We start from the raw sequence: 12,388 nt of genomic DNA, 5'->3' as shown, positions 1-12,388 counted from the left end.
TCTATCTATCTATCTATCTATCTATCATCTATCTATCTATCTATCTATCTATCTATCTATCTATCTATCTCTATCAATCATCTATCATCTATCAATATCTATCTATCTATCTAGCTATCATCTATCTATCTATCTATCTATCTATCTATCTATCTATCTATCTATCTCTATCTATCATCTATCATCTATCAATATCTATCTATCTATCTAGCTATCATCTATCAATCATCTATCATCTATCATCTATACATCTATCATCTATCGATGTATCTATCTACATCTATTTCTTTAACCATAAACCTTTTTAACCTCGAAGTATAAAAAGGTGGGGCTATCGCTTGTGAAAGGTATTTCAGGGAGCACCGGGGGACAGCAGTGCTGGGTGACACAGAGAAACGAGCCCAGAGGGTGAACGCCACTCTCTCTGGACCATGTTTCACATGAGCGGCTTTCGATGAAATCATGAGAAGTTGCCACATCTCTGGGCCAAGGCACCTGAAGAGATCGACTGCATTTATGAGCGGAGGGTGCTGACTGAGCCGTGGAATATTTTGATGAGCAGTTCGGGACTTTCAAAATATAGTATATATTTTATATGATTCCTTGAAAGTGCTTTAATTTCTATGCAAAGCAAGTAAGTTTTTTGTTTTTGTTTTTAAATAGTCATGCCTTTTTAAAAAAATATATTTTTATTGATTTCAGAGAGAGGGAGAGGGAGAGAGAGGTAGAAACATCCATGATGAGAGTCATTGATCGGCTGCCTCCTGCTCGCCCCCGACTGGGGATCGAGCCTGCAACCCGGGCCTGTGCCCCGACCGGGAACCGAACCCTGACCTCCTGGTCCATGGGTCGACGCTCGCCCACTGGGCCACGCCGGCCGGGCAGGTCACATTGTTTTCCCCGAGGGAAAGGAGACAGAGGCTCCTGGTCAGAGGCGACTGGAACTCGGGGCACCTGTCCCTTCGCCGCCTGCCTCCCTCCGACCCACGGCGGCAGCCTTTCTCCGGCACCCGCCCTCGAGTCTGAGGGACGTCGGCCCGTGTGGAGCCCGAGCCTCGAGCTGCGCTGCAGGGGCAGACGTGGGCGCGGTCGCTGTCCTTCATTGGCTGTGAGACTGGAAGCTGTGTCTGAGGTCCCCAGCGGCGCCCGGGGCGTTACGGGTCAGACGCCGTGTCCCCGCCGCGGCACTTCCTTCTGAAACCCTTGGCTGTTGGACAGTTTGCTAGTAGATCCCGGATCTTCAGTCTCCGTTGCTGATGCCTTGGTTTCGAACGTCTCCAACGCTGTGTCAGGCACCCGGTGCTTCGGCGCCAGGAAGACGGACGGGCGTCGCCCAGAACGCAGGCTGCATGACATGGAAAGGTAAAGCCACGCCCAGATGGTTTTAAAAATCAGCATTTTCTCTTCTCTTTTCATCTCTGTGGCTTCTGCAGTTTCTGTGCATATTTTTATATTTCTTGATAAAAGTAATGACTAATTCGGTTGACATGGTGGACGCATCTTGTCGTTTTCCTGAATTATTTCATATCATGCACCTAATGACTGCCTCTTGCTCAAAGGAAATCTTGGTCTTTTTAAAAATAATTGAAACTCAAAATAGTTATTTTGCATAGGAGATGTTCACAACACGTTAGAATAGTATTATGTGGAGCTATCGTTCCAGGGACTATAAAATAATAATAATAATTCCTCTCTTCTCCCCCCTCAAAAAAAAATGAGGTGAAATAAATTTGGAAAATGCTGGTGACTATAATTTAAGCTGGTTTCTTTACCGTAGAGTCGCCTAAGCTTTCATGTGCCGATACACCTGCGCCTCCCTGAGTGAGGGCTGCAGCCTGGGGTGTATGCTGAGCGTCTGTCCCCCTGAAGGACCAGGGACTCTCTGGAGCCAGGCATCAGGGCGCAGATACCACTGGGACGCGGGTGATTTCGTTACCGTGTGGCTTTCCATGTCAGCCGTTTAAGTTTATTTTTCAAGGTGTATATGATAGCAATATTTTAAATCGTTACTGTTTCAAAAGAAGGTTTTGCAGATTTCAAGGTTCATTCTTAGCTGCCCTTCCCCCCCCTGCCAGACCAACAGCGTCTCCTGTGGTCTCCTCGGTGCACGTGCCGTGTCCTCCGGGCGTCTCCTCTGAGCTCACATCCGTGCCACGGGCTTCGGGGTCGGCATAAATGCACGCGTGTGTGTGCATGTGTGTGCGTGTGTGTGGGAACCAGTTTTAATCCTGGGACTTTTCATTAGATTTCATTTAGGCTACATCCTACCTGGTGGGAAGATGAGGAGTTGTTGCTGGTCTTCTGGGGGAAAATAGAACCAAATTGCCGAGAAAATTATCCTAAATGGACAAGCAGGAAGAAGCATAATGTAGTTCAGTGGACAGAAATAAAACTAATGTCTAAATAAAATCCAAAATGGGAAAGGACCTAAGAAAATCTGACAAAATCGGGGCAGCCATGCACACCCTGTTTAAAACACGTTGGCGCTTTCTCAGCATTTCCCTCGCGTGTCCTTGACACCACCTCGGCCTCGGACCCGGCGTGATGATAGCTGCCAGCAGGGTCCCCCATTATAACCTCTTCTCCAAACTAATATTCTTACTGCACTCTCATCATCTCATAACCAGACTTGATTAGCTCCTAATCATTGATTAAAATTATCAAGGTGTAGTGGACAGGATATTGGCTTTAGGGTGAAAAAGCCACTTTTCCACGACTTCTCATGAGCTAGTCAGCCCCGAGCAGGTGACTTAACGCCTAGAGGTGAAACCATTCCCACCTGTAAAACTTCGGAAGTAAAACCCTCGCTGCCTAATTCGTAAGTTTGCTGAAGGAGTTCGATTACCCACGAAGCGATTCGTAGACTTTGAAACAGAACATTCAAAAGTAAATACTGTCTTGGGCTGGGGGTCGGTCTTTCCAAGTCTGTACCAACCACTCACCTGTACGAACGGCCGAGTCCTTCGAAACAGAAAGTCGCCCGGGACGCCTGGGCCGTTACACCCCCCCCCCAGGAAGCGCGGAAGGAAGACTGCGGGTCCCCCCGAGAGATGAGGGCCCGCAGCAGATCCCAGCAAGGACCAGAAGCAACCTCAGATTCCCCAGGGCCCTCCCGGTTGGGCGAAGCAAGACCACGCAGAGGCCTCGTCTGCGGTGGGTTATCCACAGCCTGCGCTGAGATCGCCTTTAAGTCCTCACAGCCCGAGGGCCAGACAAGGAGAGGACGAGCCGTCGGGCGACCCCATCCCCGGCTGTTCGAGTCCCACCCCCCACTCCCGTCTCCCCGCCTGAGGCCCTGGCGTCCTGTAGCGGAGTCCAGCCGCCTGCCCACGGTCCCTCCCAGTTCCTGACCCGCAAAACCATGAGCGTGATAAGGTGGCTCTGGTTTTATGCCACCAACGTCTGTTACCTAGAGCGAGAGCTGGGACAGCAGGGGTGAGTCTGTCTCTATTTGTCCCCTGGGAGCTCCGCCGCTCATCACCCCACCGGTTACACCACCTTCCAGAAATCAGTTCAGACATCGTGTCCTCCAGTGGCCCCTAAGGTTTTGCGTCTTTAAACAGATGTTTCTTCAAAATGAGCCGATGCAGGCGGTGGGGAAGGATGGCCCAAGGTGAGGTCACCTCCTGCAGCGCCCGGGAGAAGGGCTCCGGCATCTCCTGCGTCAAGCAGCCTCCTTCCCACTCCTGACACAGCGAGACAAACCCTGTGCTCTAGAAACTCCTGTCCTGTTCTAGCTTTTGTGGTCCTGTCCGCCCTGCGGTTCGTCCGTCTTCGGTTTTCTCTGTGGTGATGCTCGTGGGCCCGCGCAGGTCACCTCTGTGGGTTGGGACGGCCTTCCCCGGGCTCTCGCTGGGGCTTCGCTCCGGTGGGTGTGGCCACGGCTCAGTGACTTCTGGCCCCGGAGGAAGCAGAAATAACGGTGGTGTCACCCCAGGGGACCGGGCTCTGGCCGAGGGCGGCAGGTCCTGAAACGGGAAGATGCAGCGGAAATCAAGCCAGTGGCGTCTTCCCAGCCCCACGCTCGGATTCCAACGCAGACAGATTTTTCCTATGGTTTTGTGTTTTCCAAGCTTCGATAACCATTTCTTAGCTAATGACAAACTGCTGTCTCGGTCCCTCCAATGTAACAGATGCCATCTGTAGTTGTCAAAATTCCAGATTTTATTTACTCACGACTGAGCTCTGTGTGTGTTGATTAATGAGTTTACTTTTCTGGAAGGAAATTCTGAACACTGTTTAACACACCCATCTTGCCCTCCTGTGAGTCTCCTTTCCTCTCCCACGATTACCGCTCTCACACAGAGCCCTCCTCTCCTGACACCGCCGGTCGCCCGCGCGTGGGGTTCCCCCACCAAGTAATTCCGTGACACCCGCTGGGTGTCCCACATTCAGCTCAGTTCCGACCCCATCTACCTGGAGACAGCATCTGACCTCATAGGCTCAGGGCTCAGTCCCACAAGACTGCCCCCCACTTCGGAGGCCATTGCACATAGTAGGTCCCCAGGTTACCCACAATCCTGTCTGACTTGGCTACACTTGGAGGTTCCCGTGATCCCCCCTCCTCCCGTTTGGTAAATTTGCTCCAGGGGCTCAAAGAACTCAGGGAAACACTTGCACTTAGCAGTTTATTAAAGACGCGATGGAAGATCCAGATGAGCAGCCAGGTGAGGAGACAGAGCGCGGTCGGGAGGAGCTTCCGTCCCTGTATTTTCTCGTTTGTTGCAGAATTCCTCCGAAGGGTGTAAAAACAGGGTTATCTTGTGAGATTTCAGCAAAGTTTCTAAGACCTACTGTGTTTCATCCGTCTATTTATAGTAAACCTGCAGTAAACGTTTTGCCCTAAGCTTAGGCAGCAGCTACTATGTATAACTTTTCACAATCGTAATTGTATCTATAGAAAGAACAAAGTTCACTGTATGTTGAATGGGGGGTTGTTTTTCTCTTCAAATGTATCCTGTGTCTGTTTCCTCTTTCCTGCTTTTTTGAGTTTTGTGAACGTTTCTGTTTCCTAAATAAACACCGTTATTCCAACCCCGGGTTTACATATAACGTGATGTGTTCTGTCATCTGGGCGAAACCTGTGTGGGTTTTGGAAGCAGATGATTAATCACACCTCCTTCCCTCACGACATTATTTAAAGCCAGTTCCAAAAAATAAACACAGGTTGCCGACAGATGGCGATTCAGACACAAACACCAGCTTTGTTACTTAGAATTAGAGCCTGCAACCTCCGCACGTCTGGACTCCGCGCTCCTCTCAGTCACCTGCAAGATAATGCTCTGGGCGTGGCCGCAGGTGAGTCCGGCCGCGGGCAGGTGGGGGACCACGTGATGAAGGAGGCTGTTCACAGGGCCTGAGGCGGAGCTGGCGAGGAATCGGCCTCCTCCGCGCAGGAGTCTCTCCAGGGTCGTCAATAACTAATCAAAGGGAATGAACAGGGCTGGGAGCGTCAATTCCTAGGCCTGCCTCTCCCAGGAAGCGAAACTTAATTGCTGTTAAGGAAACAGGGGACAAGAGGATAATTGCCGTTTCTCTAGCTCGATGAGTCATTTACTTTTAATTAGCAGTGGGGATGTTGAGTGATGTCCACAGCCGGGGAAGCCGGCAAGGGTCCCTGCACAGGTCTCAGACGGGACGCGCACGCGTCTGCGCATACACGAGAGTGTGTGACGTTCATGAGTTTTTCTTAGTTTCTGTTTGTAAGACGACAATTTTTCTGAGCGATTTTTTTTTAATTAAAAAAAAAAATCTTAATTTTAATTAAAAAAAAATCTTTATTGATTTCAGAGAAAGGAAAGGAGAGGGAGAGAGAGAGAGAAACATCAATAATGAGAGAGTCATTGATCGGCTGCCTCCTGCATGCCCCCAACTGGGGATCGGGCCCGCAACCCGGGCATGTGCCCTGACCGGGAATCGAACCCTGATCTCCTGGGTCCTAGGTCGATGCTCAACCGGTGAGCCACACCCGGCCGGGTGAGATTTTTCTTTTTATCTGCAAAGCATAATCTCATCTCTAAATTGTGGAGCAACACCAGCAGAACACCAAGGACCAGTAAAATTGTGGCCATATTTCAGCTGAATGCATCGTATGTTTTACATCGAGCTGTAAAAGAAACAAAGTTACAGAATCCTAACGTCTGAGTTGCGAGGGGCCTGGGCTGAGATGTGGGGAAACGGTCCCCCCCCCCGATTCAGTATCTGCATCCCCTCAACAGCGCCCGCTGCCCACTCCCTCCCCCAGCGTCAGCTCCGCTCTCGGGAAGCACGAGATCGAGGCCGGAAGCTGCTGGCAGTTATTTCTACTTCTGTTGTCTGGGAGTAACTGTAACGTCTCCTCAGATATTTAGAGGTAACTGTCATTTCTTCCTTGTTTGAGAAACTATCTCAGCAGCCTGAGTCCTGTTCCTCCTCCTGCTCACAACGTGCTTCCTTCACCTCATTAATGTTTATTAACTTTCCTTCCTCCTTCCTTCCTTCCTTCCTTCCTTCCTTCCTTCCTTCCTTCCTTCCTTCCTTCCTTCCTTCCTTCCTTCCTTCCTTCTCTTTCTTTCTTTCTTTCTTTCTTTCTTTCTTTCTTTCTTTCTTTCTTTCTTTCTTTCTTTTTCTTTCTTTCTTTCTCTTTTCTTTCTCTCTCTCTCTTTCTTTCTTTTTATTTTTAAACATATCTTTATGATTTCAGAGAGAGGAAGGGGGAGAGAGAGAGAGAGAGAGAGAGAGAAACATCAATGAGAGTCACTGATCGGCTGCCTCCTGCACACCCCCGACTGAGGATCAAGCCCGCAACCCGGGCCTGTGCCCTGACCAGGAATTGAACCCTGATCGCCTGCATCCTAGTCAATGCTCAACCGCTGAGCCACACCCAGCAGGGTTTAACTTTCCTTTCGAAGTGTCCTTCCAGGAGCTCACTGGAGTGCAGCCTATCACCTGGCAAAGTGGAGTCAGACTTGATACATTGTGACATCATTAATAAAACCTGAGAGAAATGACAAAACCAAGACTATGTCTATAGCACGTGCTCTCTTCATATGATAAAATCTACTATAAAAGCCTAGCTAAGTAAAATTTTAATTTTTGTCATCTGCACTATAAACACTGTTAAAATCTCACCCAGTGATCAAATGTTAATGTGTCTTATGACGATAAAGTTCAGAATTTTTTGTTTTGTTTTTTCCTTCGCCTTCCCCTGCCCCTTTCCTCTTGCAACCATCGGTTGGTTACGTATCTATCAGCCTGTTTCTGTTTTGTTTTTCAGATTCCACAGGTAAGTTAACTCATATGGTATTTGTCTTTCTCTGTCTATTTCACTTAGCAAAACACCCTCTAGGCCCATCCATATTATCACAAACGGCAACATTTTATTCTTTTTTATCGCCGAGTAATATTCCATGGTGTGTGTGACATATTCTTTATCTATCGCTGGACACCTAGGTTGCTTCCATTTCTTGGCTATTGGAAGCAATGCTGCAATGAGCATAGGGGTGCATATATCCTTACAAATTAGTGTTTTTGGTTTCTTTGGATAAGTACCCAGAAGTGGAATTGCTGGATTATATGGTAGCTCTATTTTTAATTTTCTGAGGCACCTCCACTCTGCTTTCCACAGTGGCTGCCCCGGCCTGCACTCCCACTGGCCGTGTGCGAGGGTCCCCTTTTCTCCGCAGCCTCGCCGGCACTCGTTACGTCTTGTCTTGTTGATACCAACCATCCTGACAGGTGTAGGTGATACCTCACTGTGGTTTTGATTTCTATTTCCCTGACAATTAGTGATATTGAGCACATCTCATGTGTCTGTTGCCCAGCTTTATGTTTTCTTTGGCAAAATGTCTGTTCAGGTCCTCTGCCCATTTTTTGATCAAATTGTTCATTTTTTGATATCAAGTTGTAGAATTCTTAACTGTGCATAATTTGTATCTAATTTAATATGACGAGAATTTATCAGAGAGTCACTTATCAGGTTATGCCCTGCCTTGTTTTCTAAAACCTTTAATATGAGATTTCAAAACTCTCTCTGTTTTTCCTTGGGCTTTATATATACATAATGCAAATGGAATTTGATTTACTGAATTAAAGAACTCACTCTTAGTTGCAAGAGTATTCACAGTAATTATGAGTAGTGGACAGTAAGTTATTCTGTACTATTTATGGGGCATGTTTCATTCTGATTGTCTCATTGAACGGCCGACGGTTCCACGTCAGAGTTGAGCAAACAGTGGCTGTTGAGTGCCTGACTTAGGAAAACCTAACCCCTGCTCCTCAGTCCAGACACAGGCCGTTCCTTCTGCCACTGGGACCTCTTTGGACCATGGATTTGACTTCACCCGTCCATTAGTAACATCCTCAGTGGGACGTCTGTGCTCTCAGCTGCTGGTCAAGGGGTCCTCTCTCGGCTACCATGGCTTCCGATGACCTTGAGCCCCAGGCCAAGGACAAGGCTGTGGGCTGGGCTGTGTGTTCTGTGCAACAGCGTTTCGAAGGTGCACATTCAGCTAATGGCCGCGGTCAGCCGCTTCGCCGCACACGCAGCTGAGACTCCAGCTTGTCTTTGTCCAGAACCGACCTCCTTTCATACTGAACCGCCAAGGCCAAGCTTTTCTCGAGTTTCAGAGGGGCCTGTTTACCTGTTTTCTCTGTTCCCTCTGTGTAAAGGAGGTAAACATGTCCTGTTTTTGTTTTCTAGTAAGTAGTCATGGCTGGTCAATCAACGCTGGTGTTCACATATTTCACCCGTTAAACTTTCAACACGTCTACCCTGGGCCAGCTGGAGGAATCATTTTTATACCAGTTTTCTTCGAAGCAGCTACTCTTGGGTGACAGTAATGAGCAGTATGTCGAAAGTCCATGCTTCATGTAAATGATCGAGACTTTGCTAAAATATGAGGGTGCATGTTAATTTCCAGAGCCATTGGGTACGATCTGGGATTGATTATCTCACACGAGGTTTCAGTCTCAAGATTTTTAATCTCCAAAGCGTGGAAGCAATTTTGCTATTTTATTTTATTTTATTTTATTTTATTTATGTTTTACTTATTTATTAATTTTTATCTTTATTGTTGAGAGTATTACAGATGTCCCCCCTTTTATTTCCCCATGGCTCCCCCTGCACTTGGCTCCCGCCCCACCCCAGACCTTCCCCACACTATCGTCTGTGCCCACCGGTTATGCACATGTGCACGTGGAGTTCTTAGGTTAACCCCCCCAGCCCCCCCAGATGCCTCAGTCTGCTCCCTGCTTCCCCGTCTCTGGATCTATGTTGTTGGTCAGTTTATTTTGTTCATTAGATTCCACATATGAGTGAGATCATGGGACCTTGTCTTTCTCTGACTCGCTTATTTTGCACGTCAGTGGTCCTCTCTAGCCGGCTTTTGACCAGACAACTTCATTTTCTGCTGCGTGTGGGGGATGGGCGGGAACTTAGGGTTTTGTAGGTTTGTCTCCTGCGAGGAGGCTGGGCGGCCGGCGGCGTGGACTTTGCAGTAGGTGAAACAGGACTTAGGGTGTGATTTACGACTCTCTTAATGGTCCCTGAAATGCAATTTCCACCCAGTCAAAATCACTCCCTTTTTTGTGACTAAAATTTCATCAATTAAGGATTGCTGGTCACATAGTTAATTTAATAGAATTGATTTATTTGGATTTCCCCACCGACTCCTCAGGCCCCACATCCTGCTCATACCTGACTGGTGCTGTTTGGCCCTAAGAGCGTGGAAATTTTATGAGAAAAGAGAGAGGCAATTTTAGAATATGGTGTTGAGTATTAACAAAGATTGGCTGTGGGGGACTCACAGCGCCTCCAAGTATTCTTGGCAGAGAAAATAGAAATTTATTAATACAGTAATGGGAAAAAACTTACCGGCGTAAACTCGGGGAATCTCAGTTATGACTCTGAACAGAGATGGAGGAATTTACTTTATTCTTTTTTGTTTTGTTTTTTTAATCTCTCAGTGAGTCAAAAATGGTGCCCTTTGTTAGGGTGAAGCACAGGCCACCCGAGTGGAACGAGCCTCGGTCCGGCCCAGTTCCGCAGAGGGACCTCGCTTCTCGGCTTCTTTCTAGTAGACGGAACGTGACCTGCAGATGCTAATTAGTTCCTGCAGTTAAGGCTCCGTCTTTGTCTTTAAACACCAGATGCTTCATTTTCTAGAGGAATCCCATAACGACCATGAAATTAATAGGAGAGACTCAGTCCAAACTCCGTCTAGTGTTTGCTAAGATGTAGCTTTAGCCCTGGCCGGTGTGGCTCAGCGGTTAGTGCGCCCGCCTGCGGACTGAAGGGTCCCAGGTCCGGTTCCGGCCAAGGGCACGTACCTGGTTTGCAGGCTCGATCCCTGGCCCCGGTTGGGGCACGTGCGGGAGGCAACCCATCACCTCTCTCTATCTCTCTCCCTCCCTCCTACTCTCTCTGAAAAAAGCAATGGAGAAAAAAAAAAAATACCTGCCAGAGAGTTTTAAAAAACAAACAAAAAGAAATTAAAATGTAGCTTTAGCACAGTCTGTGTGTGACCGCAGCCCAGCGACCAACAAGCAAACCTGGATACAGTGTAGCCCTGGAGGTAGCTGGAGCACCGAGTAACTGGACACCCCTGCACCCCTGCACCGCTCTGCTGGGCGTCCCCAGGTCCGCTCTGAGCCCCTCTCTGTGTCTTGTGAAAGCCACTCGTTAGTGTGGCTTCAGTTTTGCCTGAGGACAGAACTCAGTATACAGTTTTTATACCGCGTTACTGCTTACCGTTGCAGCGTGAGCGTTTGGCCATGCCATTCCGTGTTCTTCGTAAATACAATTTGTAGCGGCCGAATAGTACTTCCAAAAACCATTATAAAAAGTCCCCGCCAGAATTCAGTTCCAGGAAAAATGTCTATAAATGGATTTTTGGGGGAGGCAGCATAACACAGTGAAAATTACCCTGGAAATGGCCTTGTATCAAAATGAGGGACTAAACACGGGCCCCTGCCTCCGCTCCGCCACCTCCCCGGCAGTGGTAGGAGAAATAATCGACCTCGGGTGGAGAGTGCACAATACAAGATGCAGGAATGTACTATAGAGCACACTTCAAACTCACATGATGTTATTAACCCGTGTCACCCCAATAGTGAATTAATAAACGTGATAACTCCATAGAAACCCAAGATAACAGCCCTGGAAGACAGACGGCCTCAGAGCAGAGCCGAGCGCGGGCTCTCGGGGGACAGAGCTGCGTGTGTGGCTGGCGGGTGACTCCAGTTTCCCGCCACGTGGGGCCTGCACAGCATGGCGGCTGCTTTGTCAACATCAGCAAGGGAGAGTCTGTCAGCAAGACGTGTCACAGGGTTATGTGATGTAGTCACAGAGGTGACGGCCTGTCATTGTCAGCATATTCTACCATCGGAAGCAGGTCACAGGCTCCACACACACTCCGGAGAAGTATTTTCAAAGGCTGTGCGTACCAGGAGGTGGGCAGGGTCATAGGCCACCTTAGGCCTGTCGACTGTAGGGGGTAAGGTGCAGAAAAGAAATTAAAAATTTTTTTTTTTGCCTGGCTGGCGTGGCTCAGTCGAGCACCGACCTATGATCCAGGAGGTCAGGGTTCCATTCCCGGTCAGAGCACGTGCCGGGGTTGTGGGCTCAACCCCAGCAGGGGGCGTGCAGGAGGCAGCTGACCAGTGACTCTCATCATCGATGGTTCTATCTCTCTCCTTCTCCCTTCCCCTCTGAAATCAACAAAAACATATTAAAAAGTGGAATGAAAAATTTTTTGGCCGTTGGTTGGATTCAAGTCTGTAATGGACAGGACTCAATGGCTCTTGGTTTTAGGTTCCACATTGTCACTGCGACGTTGGATAGTTCATTGTCTTCCCTGGACCTCACTTTCCTCATATATAAAATGAGGACAGAGTTGGATTAATGTGCCCTCCAGCTCTCACTCTGTTCAGGCAATGGAAGGTCTGTCACCTTTTGTCTTTGAATGAGAGTGACATCCACCCGAGACACCCACCCACCCGAGGGGGATGTGCTGTGGGAGCGCAAAGTAAACCTCTGGTCTTTCCCAGCACCGAGATCTTGGTTTATTTGTTATAGCTGCAAAATCTAGCCTTTCCTTGCTGATACATTACCAAGAATATAACAGTGATCTGAGGCTCTTTACAGACAAGCCCTTTAAACTGCTGATAACACCAAAGGCAGTGGAGCCACATGGATGGATGAGCAGTTTGATTCTGCTGATTCGTAGCCATGTGACATCGGGCAATAGACGTCAGCTCTTGGGCGTCCGTTTCCTTATTAAAAAATCATAACGCCCACATCATAAGATCATTGTAGAAATTAAATTAACGTTTGATAAGTGCTTGGAAAAGTGACAGTATGTCTTCCTGCCACATAAGTTAGTAAAATGTATCTGCAGTACATGCAAAG

Source organism: Miniopterus schreibersii, assembly GCF_964146895.1.
Source record: "Miniopterus schreibersii genome assembly, chromosome: 5".
NCBI classification, from domain to species: Eukaryota; Metazoa; Chordata; class Mammalia; order Chiroptera; family Miniopteridae; genus Miniopterus; species Miniopterus schreibersii.
The sequence above is the reverse complement of the archived record's forward strand: the minus strand, read 5'-3'. Positions refer to the sequence as shown.